Source organism: Phallusia mammillata, unplaced genomic scaffold, assembly GCF_965637545.1.
Source record: "Phallusia mammillata unplaced genomic scaffold, kaPhaMamm4.hap1.1 HAP1_SCAFFOLD_115, whole genome shotgun sequence".
Classification (NCBI taxonomy): domain Eukaryota; kingdom Metazoa; phylum Chordata; class Ascidiacea; order Phlebobranchia; family Ascidiidae; genus Phallusia; species Phallusia mammillata.
In genome coordinates, this window is record NW_027648863.1 from 14,930 (window position 1) to 34,449 (window position 19,520).

General features: G+C 48.7%; 39 non-coding genes across 39 annotated transcripts; all 39 read left to right on the plus strand.

Annotated features, from left to right (window-relative positions):
- The first annotated feature begins 77 nt into the window (after window positions 1-77).
- Window positions 78-241, plus strand: LOC145207413 (U1 spliceosomal RNA). The gene has a single exon (XR_013853952.1). It is a non-coding gene; the product is annotated as a U1 spliceosomal RNA (small nuclear RNA).
- A 386-nt stretch (window positions 242-627) lies between these two features.
- LOC145207452 (U2 spliceosomal RNA) lies at window positions 628-825 on the plus strand. Its single transcript, XR_013853989.1, has one exon. It is a non-coding gene; the product is annotated as a U2 spliceosomal RNA (small nuclear RNA).
- Window positions 826-1,082: 257 nt separating this feature from the next.
- LOC145207414 (U1 spliceosomal RNA) lies at window positions 1,083-1,246 on the plus strand. Its single transcript, XR_013853953.1, has one exon. It is a non-coding gene; the product is annotated as a U1 spliceosomal RNA (small nuclear RNA).
- A 386-nt stretch (window positions 1,247-1,632) lies between these two features.
- On the plus strand, window positions 1,633-1,830 carry LOC145207381 (U2 spliceosomal RNA). The gene has a single exon (XR_013853922.1). It is a non-coding gene; the product is annotated as a U2 spliceosomal RNA (small nuclear RNA).
- Window positions 1,831-2,087: 257 nt separating this feature from the next.
- Window positions 2,088-2,251, plus strand: LOC145207415 (U1 spliceosomal RNA). The gene has a single exon (XR_013853954.1). It is a non-coding gene; the product is annotated as a U1 spliceosomal RNA (small nuclear RNA).
- A 383-nt stretch (window positions 2,252-2,634) lies between these two features.
- LOC145207382 (U2 spliceosomal RNA) lies at window positions 2,635-2,832 on the plus strand. Its single transcript, XR_013853923.1, has one exon. It is a non-coding gene; the product is annotated as a U2 spliceosomal RNA (small nuclear RNA).
- Window positions 2,833-3,089: 257 nt separating this feature from the next.
- Window positions 3,090-3,254, plus strand: LOC145207429 (U1 spliceosomal RNA). The gene has a single exon (XR_013853968.1). It is a non-coding gene; the product is annotated as a U1 spliceosomal RNA (small nuclear RNA).
- Window positions 3,255-3,636: 382 nt separating this feature from the next.
- Window positions 3,637-3,835, plus strand: LOC145207401 (U2 spliceosomal RNA). Its single transcript, XR_013853941.1, has one exon. It is a non-coding gene; the product is annotated as a U2 spliceosomal RNA (small nuclear RNA).
- Window positions 3,836-4,092: 257 nt separating this feature from the next.
- LOC145207416 (U1 spliceosomal RNA) lies at window positions 4,093-4,256 on the plus strand. Its single transcript, XR_013853955.1, has one exon. It is a non-coding gene; the product is annotated as a U1 spliceosomal RNA (small nuclear RNA).
- Window positions 4,257-4,639: 383 nt separating this feature from the next.
- LOC145207383 (U2 spliceosomal RNA) lies at window positions 4,640-4,837 on the plus strand. Its single transcript, XR_013853924.1, has one exon. It is a non-coding gene; the product is annotated as a U2 spliceosomal RNA (small nuclear RNA).
- A 256-nt stretch (window positions 4,838-5,093) lies between these two features.
- On the plus strand, window positions 5,094-5,257 carry LOC145207417 (U1 spliceosomal RNA). Its single transcript, XR_013853956.1, has one exon. It is a non-coding gene; the product is annotated as a U1 spliceosomal RNA (small nuclear RNA).
- Window positions 5,258-5,639: 382 nt separating this feature from the next.
- On the plus strand, window positions 5,640-5,836 carry LOC145207402 (U2 spliceosomal RNA). The gene has a single exon (XR_013853942.1). It is a non-coding gene; the product is annotated as a U2 spliceosomal RNA (small nuclear RNA).
- Window positions 5,837-6,093: 257 nt separating this feature from the next.
- Window positions 6,094-6,257, plus strand: LOC145207430 (U1 spliceosomal RNA). Its single transcript, XR_013853969.1, has one exon. It is a non-coding gene; the product is annotated as a U1 spliceosomal RNA (small nuclear RNA).
- Window positions 6,258-6,639: 382 nt separating this feature from the next.
- On the plus strand, window positions 6,640-6,837 carry LOC145207384 (U2 spliceosomal RNA). Its single transcript, XR_013853925.1, has one exon. It is a non-coding gene; the product is annotated as a U2 spliceosomal RNA (small nuclear RNA).
- A 257-nt stretch (window positions 6,838-7,094) lies between these two features.
- On the plus strand, window positions 7,095-7,258 carry LOC145207418 (U1 spliceosomal RNA). The gene has a single exon (XR_013853957.1). It is a non-coding gene; the product is annotated as a U1 spliceosomal RNA (small nuclear RNA).
- Window positions 7,259-7,640: 382 nt separating this feature from the next.
- On the plus strand, window positions 7,641-7,838 carry LOC145207385 (U2 spliceosomal RNA). The gene has a single exon (XR_013853926.1). It is a non-coding gene; the product is annotated as a U2 spliceosomal RNA (small nuclear RNA).
- A 257-nt stretch (window positions 7,839-8,095) lies between these two features.
- LOC145207419 (U1 spliceosomal RNA) lies at window positions 8,096-8,259 on the plus strand. The gene has a single exon (XR_013853958.1). It is a non-coding gene; the product is annotated as a U1 spliceosomal RNA (small nuclear RNA).
- A 381-nt stretch (window positions 8,260-8,640) lies between these two features.
- LOC145207387 (U2 spliceosomal RNA) lies at window positions 8,641-8,838 on the plus strand. The gene has a single exon (XR_013853928.1). It is a non-coding gene; the product is annotated as a U2 spliceosomal RNA (small nuclear RNA).
- A 257-nt stretch (window positions 8,839-9,095) lies between these two features.
- On the plus strand, window positions 9,096-9,259 carry LOC145207420 (U1 spliceosomal RNA). The gene has a single exon (XR_013853959.1). It is a non-coding gene; the product is annotated as a U1 spliceosomal RNA (small nuclear RNA).
- Window positions 9,260-9,641: 382 nt separating this feature from the next.
- LOC145207388 (U2 spliceosomal RNA) lies at window positions 9,642-9,839 on the plus strand. The gene has a single exon (XR_013853929.1). It is a non-coding gene; the product is annotated as a U2 spliceosomal RNA (small nuclear RNA).
- A 257-nt stretch (window positions 9,840-10,096) lies between these two features.
- Window positions 10,097-10,260, plus strand: LOC145207421 (U1 spliceosomal RNA). The gene has a single exon (XR_013853960.1). It is a non-coding gene; the product is annotated as a U1 spliceosomal RNA (small nuclear RNA).
- Window positions 10,261-10,642: 382 nt separating this feature from the next.
- On the plus strand, window positions 10,643-10,840 carry LOC145207389 (U2 spliceosomal RNA). Its single transcript, XR_013853930.1, has one exon. It is a non-coding gene; the product is annotated as a U2 spliceosomal RNA (small nuclear RNA).
- A 257-nt stretch (window positions 10,841-11,097) lies between these two features.
- LOC145207422 (U1 spliceosomal RNA) lies at window positions 11,098-11,261 on the plus strand. The gene has a single exon (XR_013853961.1). It is a non-coding gene; the product is annotated as a U1 spliceosomal RNA (small nuclear RNA).
- Window positions 11,262-11,643: 382 nt separating this feature from the next.
- LOC145207390 (U2 spliceosomal RNA) lies at window positions 11,644-11,841 on the plus strand. Its single transcript, XR_013853931.1, has one exon. It is a non-coding gene; the product is annotated as a U2 spliceosomal RNA (small nuclear RNA).
- A 257-nt stretch (window positions 11,842-12,098) lies between these two features.
- LOC145207424 (U1 spliceosomal RNA) lies at window positions 12,099-12,262 on the plus strand. The gene has a single exon (XR_013853963.1). It is a non-coding gene; the product is annotated as a U1 spliceosomal RNA (small nuclear RNA).
- Window positions 12,263-12,644: 382 nt separating this feature from the next.
- Window positions 12,645-12,842, plus strand: LOC145207391 (U2 spliceosomal RNA). The gene has a single exon (XR_013853932.1). It is a non-coding gene; the product is annotated as a U2 spliceosomal RNA (small nuclear RNA).
- A 257-nt stretch (window positions 12,843-13,099) lies between these two features.
- On the plus strand, window positions 13,100-13,262 carry LOC145207431 (U1 spliceosomal RNA). The gene has a single exon (XR_013853970.1). It is a non-coding gene; the product is annotated as a U1 spliceosomal RNA (small nuclear RNA).
- Window positions 13,263-13,648: 386 nt separating this feature from the next.
- On the plus strand, window positions 13,649-13,846 carry LOC145207392 (U2 spliceosomal RNA). Its single transcript, XR_013853933.1, has one exon. It is a non-coding gene; the product is annotated as a U2 spliceosomal RNA (small nuclear RNA).
- A 257-nt stretch (window positions 13,847-14,103) lies between these two features.
- LOC145207428 (U1 spliceosomal RNA) lies at window positions 14,104-14,267 on the plus strand. The gene has a single exon (XR_013853967.1). It is a non-coding gene; the product is annotated as a U1 spliceosomal RNA (small nuclear RNA).
- A 384-nt stretch (window positions 14,268-14,651) lies between these two features.
- On the plus strand, window positions 14,652-14,849 carry LOC145207393 (U2 spliceosomal RNA). Its single transcript, XR_013853934.1, has one exon. It is a non-coding gene; the product is annotated as a U2 spliceosomal RNA (small nuclear RNA).
- Window positions 14,850-15,106: 257 nt separating this feature from the next.
- On the plus strand, window positions 15,107-15,269 carry LOC145207380 (U1 spliceosomal RNA). The gene has a single exon (XR_013853921.1). It is a non-coding gene; the product is annotated as a U1 spliceosomal RNA (small nuclear RNA).
- Window positions 15,270-15,655: 386 nt separating this feature from the next.
- LOC145207394 (U2 spliceosomal RNA) lies at window positions 15,656-15,853 on the plus strand. The gene has a single exon (XR_013853935.1). It is a non-coding gene; the product is annotated as a U2 spliceosomal RNA (small nuclear RNA).
- Window positions 15,854-16,109: 256 nt separating this feature from the next.
- On the plus strand, window positions 16,110-16,273 carry LOC145207432 (U1 spliceosomal RNA). The gene has a single exon (XR_013853971.1). It is a non-coding gene; the product is annotated as a U1 spliceosomal RNA (small nuclear RNA).
- Window positions 16,274-16,648: 375 nt separating this feature from the next.
- On the plus strand, window positions 16,649-16,846 carry LOC145207396 (U2 spliceosomal RNA). The gene has a single exon (XR_013853936.1). It is a non-coding gene; the product is annotated as a U2 spliceosomal RNA (small nuclear RNA).
- A 257-nt stretch (window positions 16,847-17,103) lies between these two features.
- Window positions 17,104-17,267, plus strand: LOC145207425 (U1 spliceosomal RNA). The gene has a single exon (XR_013853964.1). It is a non-coding gene; the product is annotated as a U1 spliceosomal RNA (small nuclear RNA).
- Window positions 17,268-17,649: 382 nt separating this feature from the next.
- Window positions 17,650-17,847, plus strand: LOC145207397 (U2 spliceosomal RNA). The gene has a single exon (XR_013853937.1). It is a non-coding gene; the product is annotated as a U2 spliceosomal RNA (small nuclear RNA).
- A 257-nt stretch (window positions 17,848-18,104) lies between these two features.
- LOC145207426 (U1 spliceosomal RNA) lies at window positions 18,105-18,268 on the plus strand. The gene has a single exon (XR_013853965.1). It is a non-coding gene; the product is annotated as a U1 spliceosomal RNA (small nuclear RNA).
- A 382-nt stretch (window positions 18,269-18,650) lies between these two features.
- LOC145207399 (U2 spliceosomal RNA) lies at window positions 18,651-18,848 on the plus strand. The gene has a single exon (XR_013853939.1). It is a non-coding gene; the product is annotated as a U2 spliceosomal RNA (small nuclear RNA).
- A 257-nt stretch (window positions 18,849-19,105) lies between these two features.
- On the plus strand, window positions 19,106-19,269 carry LOC145207427 (U1 spliceosomal RNA). The gene has a single exon (XR_013853966.1). It is a non-coding gene; the product is annotated as a U1 spliceosomal RNA (small nuclear RNA).
- The last annotated feature ends 251 nt before the right edge of the window (window positions 19,270-19,520 follow it).

Below are 19,520 nucleotides of genomic sequence, written 5' to 3' on the forward strand. Positions count from 1 at the left end.
CCGATTACGTCGGCGTTTTCACAACAAACGCTAAAAAAGTATAGATGAAGAGGGTCGATCTTGAAGTTAACCAAATCATACTTACCTGACGGGGGCCTTCACCGTGATCAGGCCGGCGGTGGGCCCAAGGCGAGGCTTAGCCATTGCACTTTGGCCTAGCTGACCCTTGCGATTACCCCAAATGTGGGTAACTCGGCCGTACAATTTCTGTTAGTGGGGTCTGCGTTCGCGCTAACCCCGTATTATTCTTAATCAATCAATCGCTTGTTCTCTCTGGTCAGTTTGCTTCCTGCTGCTCTTCGCGCTTTCTCTCCCAGACAGGCGTAATTGCCGACCCGGGGAGCGTCGCATCGCCATAGCAATGTGTCTGCAACGCATAGCTACGTATCTGATTGAATGTATATCAGAAAAATATTATTGCCATGCACCTGGTGACGTCATATATTCGTAAATATAATTTGAATTAGAACACAACAAAGCTGTCATGGCTATAGTGCCAGGGGAGTCGAATGACGACTGCTACTCGATCGTTTTGGTCCTCGGAAAAACGTTTCGCGCTGCACTGAGCCCCCAGCAAACAGAAGTTGTACAGGTGAGGCTCTGGTTGGCCTAAATATATGTTTAGGCATCGCTTCTCGGCTCTTTAGAGCTAAGATCAAGTGTAGTATCTGTTCTTCTCAGTTTAATACCTGGGACGCAAGCGATTCGCTTGCATGTCTTTGTATTAACCTGATTTTTGGACAGGGGGTATGGTGCCGAGGCTTGCCTCGCCCTGCCCACGGGTTGTCCTGGTATTGCACTACCTCCAGGCACGGCCCACATTCCCACTTTGGTGGGAAAATCAAGCAATTCATCCCAGTTCTTCGTCGTATATTGTTGTAAACCCTCTTTTCTCACCTCGTAGCCAACATTTTCATGCGCTAAAACCGTCGCAAGCCTGCTGTTCTAATTACTACGTACCGTACCACCCGCCGATTGGGAAACAATCGGGCGTAGAGAAAACGTCCGATTACGTCGGCGTTTTCACAACAAACGCTAAAAAAGTATAGATGAAGAGGGTCGATCTTGAAGTTAACCAAATCATACTTACCTGACGGGGGCCTTCACCGTGATCAGGCCGGCGGTGGGCCCAAGGCGAGGCTTAGCCATTGCACTTTGGCCTAGCTGACCCTTGCGATTACCCCAAATGTGGGTAACTCGGCCGTACAATTTCTGTTAGTGGGGTCTGCGTTCGCGCTAACCCCGTATTATTCTTAATCAATCAATCGCTTGTTCTCTCTGGTCAGTTTGCTTCCTGCTGCTCTTCGCGCTTTCTCTCCCAGACAGGCGTAATTGCCGACCCGGGGAGCGTCGCATCGCCATAGCAATGTGTCTGCAACGCATAGCTACGTATCTGATTGAATGTATATCAGAAAAATATTATTGCCATGCACCTGGTGACGTCATATATTCGTAAATATAATTTGAATTAGAACACAACAAAGCTGTCATGGCTATAGTGCCAGGGGAGTCGAATGACGACTGCTACTCGATCGTTTTGGTCCTCGGAAAAACGTTTCGCGCTGCACTGAGCCCCCAGCAAACAGAAGTTGTACAGGTGAGGCTCTGGTTGGCCTAAATATATGTTTAGGCATCGCTTCTCGGCTCTTTAGAGCTAAGATCAAGTGTAGTATCTGTTCTTCTCAGTTTAATACCTGGGACGCAAGCGATTCGCTTGCATGTCTTTGTATTAACCTGATTTTTGGACAGGGGGTATGGTGCCGAGGCTTGCCTCGCCCTGCCCACGGGTTGTCCTGGTATTGCACTACCTCCAGGCACGGCCCACATTCCCACTTTGGTGGGAAAATCAAGCAATTCATCCCAGTTCTTCGTCGTATATTGTTGTAAATCCTCTTTTCTCACCTCGTAGCCAACATTTTCATGCGCTAAAACCGTCGCAAGCCTGCTGTTCTAATTACTACGTACCGTACCACCCGCCGATTGGGAAACAATCGGGCGTAGAGAAAACGTCCGATTACGTCGGCGTTTTCACAACAAACGCTAAAAAAGTATAGATGAAGAGGGTCGATCTTGAAGTTAACCAAATCATACTTACCTGACGGGGGCCTTCACCGTGATCAGGCCGGCGGTGGGCCCAAGGCGAGGCTTAGCCATTGCACTTTGGCCTAGCTGACCCTTGCGATTACCCCAAATGTGGGTAACTCGGCCGTACAATTTCTGTTAGTGGGGTCTGCGTTCGCGCTAACCCCGTATTATTCTTAATCAATCGTTGTGTTCTCTCTGGTCAGTTTGCTTCCTGCTGCTCTTCGCGCTTTCTCTCCCAGACAGGCGTAATTGCCGACCCGGGGAGCGTCGCATCGCCATAGCAATGTGTCTGCAACGCATAGCTACGTATCTGATTGAATGTATATCAGAAAAATATTATTGCCATGCACCTGGTGACGTCATATATTCGTAAATATAATTTGAATTAGAACACAACAAAGCTGTCATGGCTATAGTGCCGGGGGAGTCGAATGACGACTGCTACTCGATCGTTTTGGTCCTCGGAAAAACGTTTCGCGCTGCACTGAGCCCCCAGCAAACAGAAGTTGTACAGGTGAGGCTCTGGTTGGCCTAAATATATGTTTAGGCATCGCTTCTCGGCTCTTTAGAGCTAAGATCAAGTGTAGTATCTGTTCTTCTCAGTTTAATACCTGGGACGCAAGCGATTCGCTTGCATGTCTTTGTATTAACCTGATTTTTGGACAGGGGGTATGGTGCCGAGGCTTGCCTCGCCCTGCCCACGGGTTGTCCTGGTATTGCACTACCTCCAGGCACGGCCCACATTCCCACTTTGGTGGGAAAATCAAGCAATTCATCCCAGTTCTTCGTCGTATATTGTTGTAAACCCTCTTTTCTCACCTCGTAGCCAACATTTTCATGCGCTAAAACCGTCGCAAGCCTGCTGTTCTAATTACTACGTACCGTACCACCCGCCGATTGGGAAACAATCGGGCGTAGAGAAAACGTCCGATTACGTCGGCGTTTTCACAACAAACGCTAAAAAAGTATAGATGAAGAGGGTCGATCTTGAAGTTAACCAAATCATACTTACCTGACGGGGGCCTTCACCGTGATCAGGCCGGCGGTGGGCCCAAGGCGAGGCTTAGCCATTGCACTTTGGCCTAGCTGACCCTTGCGATTTACCCCAAATGTGGGTAACTCGGCCGTACAATTTCTGTTAGTGGGGTCTGCGTTCGCGCTAACCCCGTATTATTCTTAATCAATCGCTTGTTCTCTCTGGTCAGTTTGCTTCCTGCTGCTCTTCGCGCTTTCTCTCCCAGACAGGCGTAATTGCCGACCCGGGGAGCGTCGCATCGCCATAGCAATGTGTCTGCAACGCATAGCTACGTATCTGATTGAATGTATATCAGAAAAATATTATTGCCATGCACCTGGTGACGTCATATATTCGTAAATATAATTTGAATTAGAACACAACAAAGCTGTCATGGCTATAGTGCCGGGGGAGTCGAATGACGACTGCTACTCGATCGTTTTGGTCCTCGGAAAAACGTTTCGCGCTGCACTGAGCCCCCAGCAAACAGAAGTTGTACAGGTGAGGCTCTGGTTGGCCTAAATATATGTTTAGGCATCGCTTCTCGGCTCTTTAGAGCTAAGATCAAGTGTAGTATCTGTTCTTCTCAGTTTAATACCTGGGACACGCAGCGATTCGCTTGCATGTCTTTGTATTAACCTGATTTTTGGACAGGGGGTATGGTGCCGAGGCTTGCCTCGCCCTGCCCACGGGTTGTCCTGGTATTGCACTACCTCCAGGCACGGCCCACATTCCCACTTTGGTGGGAAAATCAAGCAATTCATCCCAGTTCTTCGTCGTATATTGTTGTAAATCCTCTTTTCTCACCTCGTAGCCAACATTTTCATGCGCTAAAACCGTCGCAAGCCTGCTGTTCTAATTACTACGTACCGTACCACCCGCCGATTGGGAAACAATCGGGGGTAGAGAAAACGTCCGATTACGTCGGCGTTTTCACAACAAACGCTAAAAAAGTATAGATGAAGAGGGTCGATCTTGAAGTTAACCAAATCATACTTACCTGACGGGGGCCTTCACCGTGATCAGGCCGGCGGTGGGCCCAAGGCGAGGCTTAGCCATTGCACTTTGGCCTAGCTGACCCTTGCGATTACCCCAAATGTGGGTAACTCGGCCGTACAATTTCTGTTAGTGGGGTCTGCGTTCGCGCTAACCCCGTATTATTCTTAATCAATCGCTTGTTCTCTCTGGTCAGTTTGCTTCCTGCTGCTCTTCGCGCTTTCTCTCCCAGACAGGCGTAATTGCCGACCCGGGGAGCGTCGCATCGCCATAGCAATGTGTCTGCAACGCATAGCTACGTATCTGATTGAATGTATATCAGAAAAATATTATTGCCATGCACCTGGTGACGTCATATATTCGTAAATATAATTTGAATTAGAACACAACAAAGCTGTCATGGCTATAGTGCCCGGGGGAGTCGAATGACGACTGCTACTCGATCGTTTTGGTCCTCGGAAAAACGTTTCGCGCTGCACTGAGCCCCCAGCAAACAGAAGTTGTACAGGTGAGGCTCTGGTTGGCCTAAATATATGTTTAGGCATCGCTTCTCGGCTCTTTAGAGCTAAGATCAAGTGTAGTATCTGTTCTTCTCAGTTTAATACCTGGGACGCAAGCGATTCGCTTGCATGTCTTTGTATTAACCTGATTTTTGGACAGGGGGTATGGTGCCGAGGCTTGCCTCGCCCTGCCCACGGGTTGTCCTGGTATTGCACTACCTCCAGGCACGGCCCACATTCCCACTTTGGTGGGAAAATCAAGCAATTCATCCCAGTTCTTCGTCGTATATTGTTGTAAATCCTCTTTTCTCACCTCGTAGCCAACATTTTCATGCGCTAAAACCGTCGCAAGCCTGCTGTTCTAATTACTACGTACCGTACCACCCGCCGATTGGGAAACAATCGGGCGTAGAGAAAACGTCCGATTACGTCGGCGTTTTCACAACAAACGCTAAAAAGTATAGATGAAGAGGGTCGATCTTGAAGTTAACCAAATCATACTTACCTGACGGGGGCCTTCACCGTGATCAGGCCGGCGGTGGGCCCAAGGCGAGGCTTAGCCATTGCACTTTGGCCTAGCTGACCCTTGCGATTACCCCAAATGTGGGTAACTCGGCCGTACAATTTCTGTTAGTGGGGTCTGCGTTCGCGCTAACCCCGTATTATTCTTAATCAATCGCTTGTTCTCTCTGGTCAGTTTGCTTCCTGCTGCTCTTCGCGCTTTCTCTCCCAGACAGGCGTAATTGCCGACCCGGGGAGCGTCGCATCGCCATAGCAATGTGTCTGCAACGCATAGCTACGTATCTGATTGAATGTATATCAGAAAAATATTATTGCCATGCACCTGGTGACGTCATATATTCGTAAATATAATTTGAATTAGAACACAACAAAGCTGTCATGGCTATAGTGCCGGGGGAGTCGAATGACGACTGCTACTCGATCGTTTTGGTCCTCGGAAAAACGTTTCGCGCTGCACTGAGCCCCCAGCAAACAGAAGTTGTACAGGTGAGGCTCTGGTTGGCCTAAATATATGTTTAGGCATCGCTTCTCGGCTCTTTAGAGCTAAGATCAAGTGTAGTATCTGTTCTTCTCAGTTTAATACCTGGGACGCAAGCGATTCGCTTGCATGTCTTTGTATTAACCTGATTTTTGGACAGGGGGTATGGTGCCGAGGCTTGCCTCGCCCTGCCCACGGTTGTCCTGGTATTGCACTACCCTCCAGGCACGGCCCACATTCCCACTTTGGTGGGAAAATCAAGCAATTCATCCCAGTTCTTCGTCGTATATTGTTGTAAATCCTCTTTTCTCACCTCGTAGCCAACATTTTCATGCGCTAAAACCGTCGCAAGCCTGCTGTTCTAATTACTACGTACCGTACCACCCGCCGATTGGGAAACAATCGGGCGTAAGAGGAACGTCCCGATTACGTCGGCGTTTCACAACAACGCTAAAAAAGTATAGATGAAGAGGGTCGATCTTGAAGTTAACCAAATCATACTTACCTGACGGGGCCCTTCACCGTGATCAGGCCGGCGGTGGGCCCAAGGCGAGGCTTAGCCATTGCACTTTGGCCTAGCTGACCCTTGCGATTACCCCAAATGTGGGTAACTCGGCCGTACAATTTCTGTTAGTGGGGTCTGCGTTCGCGCTAACCCCGTATTATTCTTAATCAATCGCTTGTTCTCTCTGGTCAGTTTGCTTCCTGCTGCTCTTCGCGCTTTCTCTCCCAGACAGGCGTAATTGCCGACCCGGGGAGCGTCGCATCGCCATAGCAATGTGTCTGCAACGCATAGCTACGTATCTGATTGAATGTATATCAGAAAAATATTATTGCCATGCACCTGGTGACGTCATATATTCGTAAATATAATTTGAATTAGAACACAACAAAGCTGTCATGGCTATAGTGCCGGGGGAGTCGAATGACGACTGCTACTCGATCGTTTTGGTCCTCGGAAAAACGTTTCGCGCTGCACTGAGCCCCCAGCAAACAGAAGTTGTACAGGTGAGGCTCTGGTTGGCCTAAATATATGTTTAGGCATCGCTTCTCGGCTCTTTAGAGCTAAGATCAAGTGTAGTATCTGTTCTTCTCAGTTTAATACCTGGGACGCAAGCGATTCGCTTGCATGTCTTTGTATTAACCTGATTTTTGGACAGGGGGTATGGTGCCGAGGCTTGCCTCGCCCTGCCCACGGGTTGTCCTGGTATTGCACTACCTCCAGGCACGGCCCACATTCCCACTTTGGTGGGAAAATCAAGCAATTCATCCCAGTTCTTCGTCGTATATTGTTGTAAATCCTCTTTTCTCACCTCGTAGCCAACATTTTCATGCGCTAAAACCGTCGCAAGCCTGCTGTTCTAATTACTACGTACCGTACCACCCGCCGATTGGGAAACAATCGGGCGTAGAGAAAACGTCCGATTACGTCGGCGTTTTCACAACAAACGCTAAAAAAGTATAGATGAAGAGGGTCGATCTTGAAGTTAACCAAATCATACTTACCTGACGGGGGCCTTCACCGTGATCAGGCCGGCGGTGGGCCCAAGGCGAGGCTTAGCCATTGCACTTTGGCCTAGCTGACCCTTGCGATTACCCCAAATGTGGGTAACTCGGCCGTACAATTTCTGTTAGTGGGGTCTGCGTTCGCGCTAACCCCGTATTATTCTTAATCAATCGCTTGTTCTCTCTGGTCAGTTTGCTTCCTGCTGCTCTTCGCGCTTTCTCTCCCAGACAGGCGTAATTGCCGACCCGGGGAGCGTCGCATCGCCATAGCAATGTGTCTGCAACGCATAGCTACGTATCTGATTGAATGTATATCAGAAAAATATTATTGCCATGCACCTGGTGACGTCATATATTCGTAAATATAATTTGAATTAGAACACAACAAAGCTGTCATGGCTATAGTGCCGGGGGAGTCGAATGACGACTGCTACTCGATCGTTTTGGTCCTCGGAAAAACGTTTCGCGCTGCACTGAGCCCCCAGCAAACAGAAGTTGTACAGGTGAGGCTCTGGTTGGCCTAAATATATGTTTAGGCATCGCTTCTCGGCTCTTTAGAGCTAAGATCAAGTGTAGTATCTGTTCTTCTCAGTTTAATACCTGGGACGCAAGCGATTCGCTTGCATGTCTTTGTATTAACCTGATTTTTGGACAGGGGGTATGGTGCCGAGGCTTGCCTCGCCCTGCCCACGGGTTGTCCTGGTATTGCACTACCTCCAGGCACGGCCCACATTCCCACTTTGGTGGGAAAATCAAGCAATTCATCCCAGTTCTTCGTCGTATATTGTTGTAAATCCTCTTTTCTCACCTCGTAGCCAACATTTTCATGCGCTAAAACCGTCGCAAGCCTGCTGTTCTAATTACTACGTACCGTACCACCCGCCGATTGGGAAACAATCGGGCGTAGAGAAAACGTCCGATTACGTCGGCGTTTTCACAACAAACGCTAAAAAAGTATAGATGAAGAGGGTCGATCTTGAAGTTAACCAAATCATACTTACCTGACGGGGGCCTTCACCGTGATCAGGCCGGCGGTGGGCCCAAGGCGAGGCTTAGCCATTGCACTTTGGCCTAGCTGACCCTTGCGATTACCCCAAATGTGGGTAACTCGGCCGTACAATTTCTGTTAGTGGGGTCTGCGTTCGCGCTAACCCCGTATTATTCTTAATCAATCGCTTGTTCTCTCTGGTCAGTTTGCTTCCTGCTGCTCTTCGCGCTTTCTCTCCCAGACAGGCGTAATTGCCGACCCGGGGAGCGTCGCATCGCCATAGCAATGTGTCTGCAACGCATAGCTACGTATCTGATTGAATGTATATCAGAAAAATATTATTGCCATGCACCTGGTGACGTCTATATTCGTAAATATAATTTGAATTAGAACACAACAAAGCTGTCATGGCTATAGTGCCGGGGGAGTCGAATGACGACTGCTACTCGATCGTTTTGGTCCTCGGAAAAACGTTTCGCGCTGCACTGAGCCCCCAGCAAACAGAAGTTGTACAGGTGAGGCTCTGGTTGGCCTAAATATATGTTTAGGCATCGCTTCTCGGCTCTTTAGAGCTAAGATCAAGTGTAGTATCTGTTCTTCTCAGTTTAATACCTGGGACGCAAGCGATTCGCTTGCATGTCTTTGTATTAACCTGATTTTTGGACAGGGGGTATGGTGCCGAGGCTTGCCTCGCCCTGCCCACGGGTTGTCCTGGTATTGCACTACCTCCAGGCACGGCCCACATTCCCACTTTGGTGGGAAAATCAAGCAATTCATCCCAGTTCTTCGTCGTATATTGTTGTAAATCCTCTTTTCTCACCTCGTAGCCAACATTTTCATGCGCTAAAACCGTCGCAAGCCTGCTGTTCTAATTACTACGTACCGTACCACCCGCCGATTGGGAAACAATCGGGCGTAGAGAAAACGTCCGATTACGTCGGCGTTTTCACAACAAACGCTAAAAAAGTATAGATGAAGAGGGTCGATCTTGAAGTTAACCAAATCATACTTACCTGACGGGGGCCTTCACCGTGATCAGGCCGGCGGTGGGCCCAAGGCGAGGCTTAGCCATTGCACTTTGGCCTAGCTGACCCTTGCGATTACCCCAAATGTGGGTAACTCGGCCGTACAATTTCTGTTAGTGGGGTCTGCGTTCGCGCTAACCCCGTATTATTCTTAATCAATCGCTTGTTCTCTCTGGTCAGTTTGCTTCCTGCTGCTCTTCGCGCTTTCTCTCCCAGACAGGCGTAATTGCCGACCCGGGGAGCGTCGCATCGCCATAGCAATGTGTCTGCAACGCATAGCTACGTATCTGATTGAATGTATATCAGAAAAATATTATTGCCATGCACCTGGTGACGTCATATATTCGTAAATATAATTTGAATTAGAACACAACAAAGCTGTCATGGCTATAGTGCCGGGGGAGTCGAATGACGACTGCTACTCGATCGTTTTGGTCCTCGGAAAAACGTTTCGCGCTGCACTGAGCCCCCAGCAAACAGAAGTTGTACAGGTGAGGCTCTGGTTGGCCTAAATATATGTTTAGGCATCGCTTCTCGGCTCTTTAGAGCTAAGATCAAGTGTAGTATCTGTTCTTCTCAGTTTAATACCTGGGACGCAAGCGATTCGCTTGCATGTCTTTGTATTAACCTGATTTTTGGACAGGGGGTATGGTGCCGAGGCTTGCCTCGCCCTGCCCACGGGTTGTCCTGGTATTGCACTACCTCCAGGCACGGCCCACATTCCCACTTTGGTGGGAAAATCAAGCAATTCATCCCAGTTCTTCGTCGTATATTGTTGTAAATCCTCTTTTCTCACCTCGTAGCCAACATTTTCATGCGCTAAAACCGTCGCAAGCCTGCTGTTCTAATTACTACGTACCGTACCACCCGCCGATTGGGAAACAATCGGGCGTAGAGAAAACGTCCGATTACGTCGGCGTTTTCACAACAAACGCTAAAAAAGTATAGATGAAGAGGGTCGATCTTGAAGTTAACCAAATCATACTTACCTGACGGGGGCCTTCACCGTGATCAGGCCGGCGGTGGGCCCAAGGCGAGGCTTAGCCATTGCACTTTGGCCTAGCTGACCCTTGCGATTACCCCAAATGTGGGTAACTCGGCCGTACAATTTCTGTTAGTGGGGTCTGCGTTCGCGCTAACCCCGTATTATTCTTAATCAATCGCTTGTTCTCTCTGGTCAGTTTGCTTCCTGCTGCTCTTCGCGCTTTCTCTCCCAGACAGGCGTAATTGCCGACCCGGGGAGCGTCGCATCGCCATAGCAATGTGTCTGCAACGCATAGCTACGTATCTGATTGAATGTATATCAGAAAAATATTATTGCCATGCACCTGGTGACGTCATATATTCGTAAATATAATTTGAATTAGAACACAACAAAGCTGTCATGGCTATAGTGCCGGGGGAGTCGAATGACGACTGCTACTCGATCGTTTTGGTCCTCGGAAAAACGTTTCGCGCTGCACTGAGCCCCCAGCAAACAGAAGTTGTACAGGTGAGGCTCTGGTTGGCCTAAATATATGTTTAGGCATCGCTTCTCGGCTCTTTAGAGCTAAGATCAAGTGTAGTATCTGTTCTTCTCAGTTTAATACCTGGGACGCAAGCGATTCGCTTGCATGTCTTTGTATTAACCTGATTTTTGGACAGGGGGTATGGTGCCGAGGCTTGCCTCGCCCTGCCCACGGGTTGTCCTGGTATTGCACTACCTCCAGGCACGGCCCACATTCCCACTTTGGTGGGAAAATCAAGCAATTCATCCCAGTTCTTCGTCGTATATTGTTGTAAATCCTCTTTTCTCACCTCGTAGCCAACATTTTCATGCGCTAAAACCGTCGCAAGCCTGCTGTTCTAATTACTACGTACCGTACCACCCGCCGATTGGGAAACAATCGGGCGTAGAGAAAACGTCCGATTACGTCGGCGTTTTCACAACAAACGCTAAAAAAGTATAGATGAAGAGGGTCGATCTTGAAGTTAACCAAATCATACTTACCTGACGGGGGCCTTCACCGTGATCAGGCCGGCGGTGGGCCCAAGGCGAGGCTTAGCCATTGCACTTTGGCCTAGCTGACCCTTGCGATTACCCCAAATGTGGGTAACTCGGCCGTACAATTTCTGTTAGTGGGGTCTGCGTTCGCGCTAACCCCGTATTATTCTTAATCAATCGCTTGTTCTCTCTGGTCAGTTTGCTTCCTGCTGCTCTTCGCGCTTTCTCTCCCAGACAGGCGTAATTGCCGACCCGGGGAGCGTCGCATCGCCATAGCAATGTGTCTGCAACGCATAGCTACGTATCTGATTGAATGTATATCAGAAAAATATTATTGCCATGCACCTGGTGACGTCATATATTCGTAAATATAATTTGAATTAGAACACAACAAAGCTGTCATGGCTATAGTGCCGGGGGAGTCGAATGACGACTGCTACTCGATCGTTTTGGTCCTCGGAAAAACGTTTCGCGCTGCACTGAGCCCCCAGCAAACAGAAGTTGTACAGGTGAGGCTCTGGTTGGCCTAAATATATGTTTAGGCATCGCTTCTCGGCTCTTTAGAGCTAAGATCAAGTGTAGTATCTGTTCTTCTCAGTTTAATACCTGGGACGCAAGCGATTCGCTTGCATGTCTTTGTATTAACCTGATTTTTGGACAGGGGGTATGGTGCCGAGGCTTGCCTCGCCCTGCCCACGGGTTGTCCTGGTATTGCACTACCTCCAGGCACGGCCCACATTCCCACTTTGGTGGGAAAATCAAGCAATTCATCCCAGTTCTTCGTCGTATATTGTTGTAAATCCTCTTTTCTCACCTCGTAGCCAACATTTTCATGCGCTAAAACCGTCGCAAGCCTGCTGTTCTAATTACTACGTACCGTACCACCCGCCGATTGGGAAACAATCGGGCGTAGAGAAAACGTCCGATTACGTCGGCGTTTTCACAACAAACGCTAAAAAAGTATAGATGAAGAGGGTCGATCTTGAAGTTAACCAAATCATACTTACCTGACGGGGGCCTTCACCGTGATCAGGCCGGCGGTGGGCCCAAGGCGAGGCTTAGCCATTGCACTTTGGCCTAGCTGACCCTTGCGATTACCCCAAATGTGGGTAACTCGGCCGTACAATTTCTGTTAGTGGGGTCTGCGTTCGCGCTAACCCCGTATTATTCTTAATCAATCGCTTGTTCTCTCTGGTCAGTTTGCTTCCTGCTGCTCTTCGCGCTTTCTCTCCCAGACAGGCGTAATTGCCGACCCGGGGAGCGTCGCATCGCCATAGCAATGTGTCTGCAACGCATAGCTACGTATCTGATTGAATGTATATCAGAAAAATATTATTGCCATGCACCTGGTGACGTCATATATTCGTAAATATAATTTGAATTAGAACACAACAAAGCTGTCATGGCTATAGTGCCGGGGGAGTCGAATGACGACTGCTACTCGATCGTTTTGGTCCTCGGAAAAACGTTTCGCGCTGCACTGAGCCCCCAGCAAACAGAAGTTGTACAGGTGAGGCTCTGGTTGGCCTAAATATATGTTTAGGCATCGCTTCTCGGCTCTTTAGAGCTAAGATCAAGTGTAGTATCTGTTCTTCTCAGTTTAATACCTGGGACGCAAGCGATTCGCTTGCATGTCTTTGTATTAACCTGATTTTTGGACAGGGGGTATGGTGCCGAGGCTTGCCTCGCCCTGCCCACGGGTTGTCCTGGTATTGCACTACCTCCAGGCACGGCCCACATTCCCACTTTGGTGGGAAAATCAAGCAATTCATCCCAGTTCTTCGTCGTATATTGTTGTAAACCCTCTTTTCTCACCTCGTAGCCAACATTTTCATGCGCTAAAACCGTCGCAAGCCTGCTGTTCTAATTACTACGTACCGTACCACCCGCCGATTGGGAAACAATCGGGCGTAGAGAAAACGTCCGATTACGTCGGCGTTTTCACAACAAACGCTAAAAAAGTATAGATGAAGAGGGTCGATCTTGAAGTTAACCAAATCATACTTACCTGACGGGGGCCTTCACCGTGATCAGGCCGGCGGTGGGCCCAAGGCGAGGCTTAGCCATTGCACTTTGGCCTAGCTGACCCTTGCGATTACCCCAAATGTGGGTAACTCGGCCGTACAATTTCTGTTAGTGGGTCTGCGTTCGCGCTAACCCCGTATTATTCTTAATCAATCAATCGCTTGTTCTCTCTGGTCAGTTTGCTTCCTGCTGCTCTTCGCGCTTTCTCTCCCAGACAGGCGTAATTGCCGACCCGGGGAGCGTCGCATCGCCATAGCAATGTGTCTGCAACGCATAGCTACGTATCTGATTGAATGTATATCAGAAAAATATTATTGCCATGCACCTGGTGACGTCATATATTCGTAAATATAATTTGAATTAGAACACAACAAAGCTGTCATGGCTATAGTGCCAGGGGAGTCGAATGACGACTGCTACTCGATCGTTTTGGTCCTCGGAAAAACGTTTCGCGCTGCACTGAGCCCCCAGCAAACAGAAGTTGTACAGGTGAGGCTCTGGTTGGCCTAAATATATGTTTAGGCATCGCTTCTCGGCTCTTTAGAGCTAAGATCAAGTGTAGTATCTGTTCTTCTCAGTTTAATACCTGGGACGCAAGCGATTCGCTTGCATGTCTTTGTATTAACCTGATTTTTGGACAGGGGGTATGGTGCCGAGGCTTGCCTCGCCCTGCCCACGGGTTGTCCTGGTATTGCACTACCTCCAGGCACGGCCCACATTCCCACTTTGGTGGGAAAATCAAGCAATTCATCCCAGTTCTTCGTCGTATATTGTTGTAAACCCTCTTTTCTCACCTCGTAGCCAACATTTTCATGCGCTAAAACCGTCGCAAGCCTGCTGTTCTAATTACTACGTACCGTACCACCCGCCGATTGGGAAACAATCGGGCGTAGAGAAAACGTCCGATTACGTCGGCGTTTTCACAACAAACGCTAAAAAAGTATAGATGAAGAGGGTCGATCTTGAAGTTAACCAAATCATACTTACCTGACGGGGGCCTTCACCGTGATCAGGCCGGCGGTGGGCCCAAGGCGAGGCTTAGCCATTGCACTTTGGCCTAGCTGACCCTTGCGATTACCCCAAATGTGGGTAACTCGGCCGTACAATTTCTGTTAGTGGGGTCTGCGTTCGCGCTAACCCGTATTATTCTTAATCAATCAATCGCTTGTTCTCTCTGGTCAGTTTGCTTCCTGCTGCTCTTCGCGCTTTCTCTCCCAGACAGGCGTAATTGCCGACCCGGGGAGCGTCGCATCGCCATAGCAATGTGTCTGCAACGCATAGCTACGTATCTGATTGAATGTATATCAGAAAAATATTATTGCCATGCACCTGGTGACGTCATATATTCGTAAATATAATTTGAATTAGAACACAACAAAGCTGTCATGGCTATAGTGCCAGGGGAGTCGAATGACGACTGCTACTCGATCGTTTTGGTCCTCGGAAAAACGTTTCGCGCTGCACTGAGCCCCCAGCAACAGAAGTTGTACAGGTGAGGCTCTGGTTGGCCTAAATATATGTTTAGGCATCGCTTCTCGGCTCTTTAGAGCTAAGATCAAGTGTAGTATCTGTTCTTCTCAGTTTAATACCTGGGACGCAAGCGATTCGCTTGCATGTCTTTGTATTAACCTGATTTTTGGACAGGGGGTATGGTGCCGAGGCTTGCCTCGCCCTGCCCACGGGTTGTCCTGGTATTGCACTACCTCCAGGCACGGCCCACATTCCCACTTTGGTGGGAAAATCAAGCAATTCATCCCAGTTCTTCGTCGTATATTGTTGTAAACCCTCTTTTCTCACCTCGTAGCCAACATTTTCATGCGCTAAAACCGTCGCAAGCCTGCTGTTCTAATTACTACGTACCGTACCACCCGCCGATTGGGAAACAATCGGGCGTAGAGAAAACGTCCGATTACGTCGGCGTTTTCACAACAAACGCTAAAAAAGTATAGATGAAGAGGGTCGATCTTGAAGTTAACCAAATCATACTTACCTGACGGGGGCTTCACCGTGATCAGGCCGGCGGTGGGCCCAAGGCGAGGCTTAGCCATTGCACTTTGGCCTAGCTGACCCTTGCGATTACCCCAAATGTGGGTAACTCGGCCGTACAATTTCTGTTAGTGGGGTCTGCGTTCGCGCTAACCCCGTATTATTCTTAATCAATCAATCGCTTGTTCTCTCTGGTCAGTTTGCTTCCTGCTGCTCTTCGCGCTTTCTCTCCCAGACAGGCGTAATTGCCGACCCGGGGAGCGTCGCATCGCCATAGCAATGTGTCTGCAACGCATAGCTACGTATCTGATTGAATGTATATCAGAAAAATATTATTGCCATGCACCTGGTGACGTCATATATTCGTAAATATAATTTGAATTAGAACACAACAAAGCTGTCATGGCTATAGTGCCAGGGGAGTCGAATGACGACTGCTACTCGATCGTTTTGGTCCTCGGAAAAACGTTTCGCGCTGCACTGAGCCCCCAGCAAACAGAAGTTGTACAGGTGAGGCTCTGGTTGGCCTAAATATATGTTTAGGCATCGCTTCTCGGCTCTTTAGAGCTAAGATCAAGTGTAGTATCTGTTCTTCTCAGTTTAATACCTGGGACGCAAGCGATTCGCTTGCATGTCTTTGTATTAACCTGATTTTTGGACAGGGGGTATGGTGCCGAGGCTTGCCTCGCCCTGCCCACGGGTTGTCCTGGTATTGCACTACCTCCAGGCACGGCCCACATTCCCACTTTGGTGGGAAAATCAAGCAATTCATCCCAGTTCTTCGTCGTATATTGTTGTAAACCCTCTTTTCTCACCTCGTAGCCAACATTTTCATGCGCTAAAACCGTCGCAAGCCTGCTGTTCTAATTACTACGTACCGTACCACCCGCCGATTGGGAAACAATCGGGCGTAGAGAAACGTCCGATTACGTCGGCGTTTTCACAACAAACGCTAAAAAAGTATAGATGAAGAGGGTCGATCTTGAAGTTAACCAAATCATACTTACCTGACGGGGGGCCTTCACCGTGATCAGGCCGGCGGTGGGCCCAAGGCGAGGCTTAGCCATTGCACTTTGCCTAGCTGACCCTTGCGATTACCCCAAATGTGGGTAACTCGGCCGTACAATTTCTGTTAGTGGGGTCTGCGTTCGCGCTAACCCCGTATTATTCTTAATCAATCAATCGCTTGTTCTCTCTGGTCAGTTTGCTTCCTGCTGCTCTTCGCGCTTTCTCTCCCAGACAGGCGTAATTGCCGACCCGGGGAGCGTCGCATCGCCATAGCAACGCATAGCTACGTATCTGATTGAATGTATATCAGAAAAATATTATTGCCATGCACCTGGTGACGTCATATATTCGTAAATATAATTTGAATTAGAACACAACAAAGCTGTCATGGCTATAGTGCCGGGGGAGTCGAATGACGACTGCTACTCGATCGTTTTGGTCCTCGGAAAAACGTTTCGCGCTGCACTGAGCCCCCAGCAAACAGAAGTTGTACAGGTGAGGCTCTGGTTGGCCTAAATATATGTTTAGGCATCGCTTCTCGGCTCTTTAGAGCTAAGATCAAGTGTAGTATCTGTTCTTCTCAGTTTAATACCTGGGACGCAAGCGATTCGCTTGCATGTCTTTGTATTAACCTGATTTTTGGACAGGGGGTATGGTGCCGAGGCTTGCCTCGCCCTGCCCACGGGTTGTCCTGGTATTGCACTACCTCCAGGCACGGCCCACATTCCCACTTTGGTGGGAAAATCAAGCAATTCATCCCAGTTCTTCGTCGTATATTGTTGTAAATCCTCTTTTCTCACCTCGTAGCCAACATTTTCATGCGCTAAAACCGTCGCAAGCCTGCTGTTCTAATTACTACGTACCGTACCACCCGCCGATTGGGAAACAATCGGGCGTAGAGAAAACGTCCGATTACGTCGGCGTTTTCACAACAAACGCTAAAAAAGTATAGATGAAGAGGGTCGATCTTGAAGTTAACCAAATCATACTTACCTGACGGGGGCCTTCACCGTGATCAGGCCGGCGGTGGGCCCAAGGCGAGGCTTAGCCATTGCACTTTGGCCTAGCTGACCCTTGCGATTACCCCAAATGTGGGTAACTCGGCCGTACAATTTCTGTTAGTGGGGTCTGCGTTCGCGCTAACCCCGTATTATTCTTAATCAATCGCTTGTTCTCTCTGGTCAGTTTGCTTCCTGCTGCTCTTCGCGCTTTCTCTCCCAGACAGGCGTAATTGCCGACCCGGGGAGCGTCGCATCGCCATAGCAATGTGTCTGCAACGCATAGCTACGTATCTGATTGAATGTATATCAGAAAAATATTATTGCCATGCACCTGGTGACGTCATATATTCGTAAATATAATTTGAATTAGAACACAACAAAGCTGTCATGGCTATAGTGCCGGGGGAGTCGAATGACGACTGCTACTCGATCGTTTTGGTCCTCGGAAAAACGTTTCGCGCTGCACTGAGCCCCCAGCAAACAGAAGTTGTACAGGTGAGGCTCTGGTTGGCCTAAATATATGTTTAGGCATCGCTTCTCGGCTCTTTAGAGCTAAGATCAAGTGTAGTATCTGTTCTTCTCAGTTTAATACCTGGGACGCAAGCGATTCGCTTGCATGTCTTTGTATTAACCTGATTTTTGGACAGGGGGTATGGTGCCGAGGCTTGCCTCGCCCTGCCCACGGGTTGTCCTGGTATTGCACTACCTCCAGGCACGGCCCACATTCCCACTTTGGTGGGAAAATCAAGCAATTCATCCCAGTTCTTCGTCGTATATTGTTGTAAATCCTCTTTTCTCACCTCGTAGCCAACATTTTCATGCGCTAAAACCGTCGCAAGCCTGCTGTTCTAATTACTACGTACCGTACCACCCGCCGATTGGGAAACAATCGGGCGTAGAGAAAACGTCCGATTACGTCGGCGTTTTCACAACAAACGCTAAAAAAGTATAGATGAAGAGGGTCGATCTTGAAGTTAACCAAATCATACTTACCTGACGGGGGCCTTCACCGTGATCAGGCCGGCGGTGGGCCCAAGGCGAGGCTTAGCCATTGCACTTTGGCCTAGCTGACCCTTGCGATTACCCCAAATGTGGGTAACTCGGCCGTACAATTTCTGTTAGTGGGGTCTGCGTTCGCGCTAACCCCGTATTATTCTTAATCAATCGCTTGTTCTCTCTGGTCAGTTTGCTTCCTGCTGCTCTTCGCGCTTTCTCTCCCAGACAGGCGTAATTGCCGACCCGGGGAGCGTCGCATCGCCATAGCAATGTGTCTGCAACGCATAGCTACGTATCTGATTGAATGTATATCAGAAAAATATTATTGCCATGCACCTGGTGACGTCATATATTCGTAAATATAATTTGAATTAGAACACAACAAAGCTGTCATGGCTATAGTGCCGGGGGAGTCGAATGACGACTGCTACTCGATCGTTTTGGTCCTCGGAAAAACGTTTCGCGCTGCACTGAGCCCCCAGCAAACAGAAGTTGTACAGGTGAGGCTCTGGTTGGCCTAAATATATGTTTAGGCATCGCTTCTCGGCTCTTTAGAGCTAAGATCAAGTGTAGTATCTGTTCTTCTCAGTTTAATACCTGGGACGCAAGCGATTCGCTTGCATGTCTTTGTATTAACCTGATTTTTGGACAGGGGGTATGGTGCCGAGGCTTGCCTCGCCCTGCCCACGGGTTGTCCTGGTATTGCACTACCTCCAGGCACGGCCCACATTCCCACTTTGGTGGGAAAATCAAGCAATTCATCCCAGTTCTTCGTCGTATATTGTTGTAAATCCTCTTTTCTCACCTCGTAGCCAACATTTTCATGCGCTAAAACCGTCGCAAGCCTGCTGTTCTAATTACTACGTACCGTACCACCCGCCGATTGGGAAACAATCGGGCGTAGAGAAAACGTCCGATTACGTCGGCGTTTTCACAACAAACGCTAAAAAAGTATAGATGAAGAGGGTCGATCTTGAAGTTAACCAAATCATACTTACCTGACGGGGGCCTTCACCGTGATCAGGCCGGCGGTGGGCCCAAGGCGAGGCTTAGCCATTGCACTTTGGCCTAGCTGACCCTTGCGATTACCCCAAATGTGGGTAACTCGGCCGTACAATTTCTGTTAGTGGGGTCTGCGTTCGCGCTAACCCCGTATTATTCTTAATCAATCGCTTGTTCTCTCTGGTCAGTTTGCTTCCTGCTGCTCTTCGCGCTTTCTCTCCCAGACAGGCGTAATTGCCGACCCGGGGAGCGTCGCATCGCCATAGCAATGTGTCTGCAACGCATAGCTACGTATCTGATTGAATGTATATCAGAAAAATATTATTGCCATGCACCTGGTGACGTCATATATTCGTAAATATAATTTGAATTAGAACACAACAAAGCTGTCATGGCTATAGTG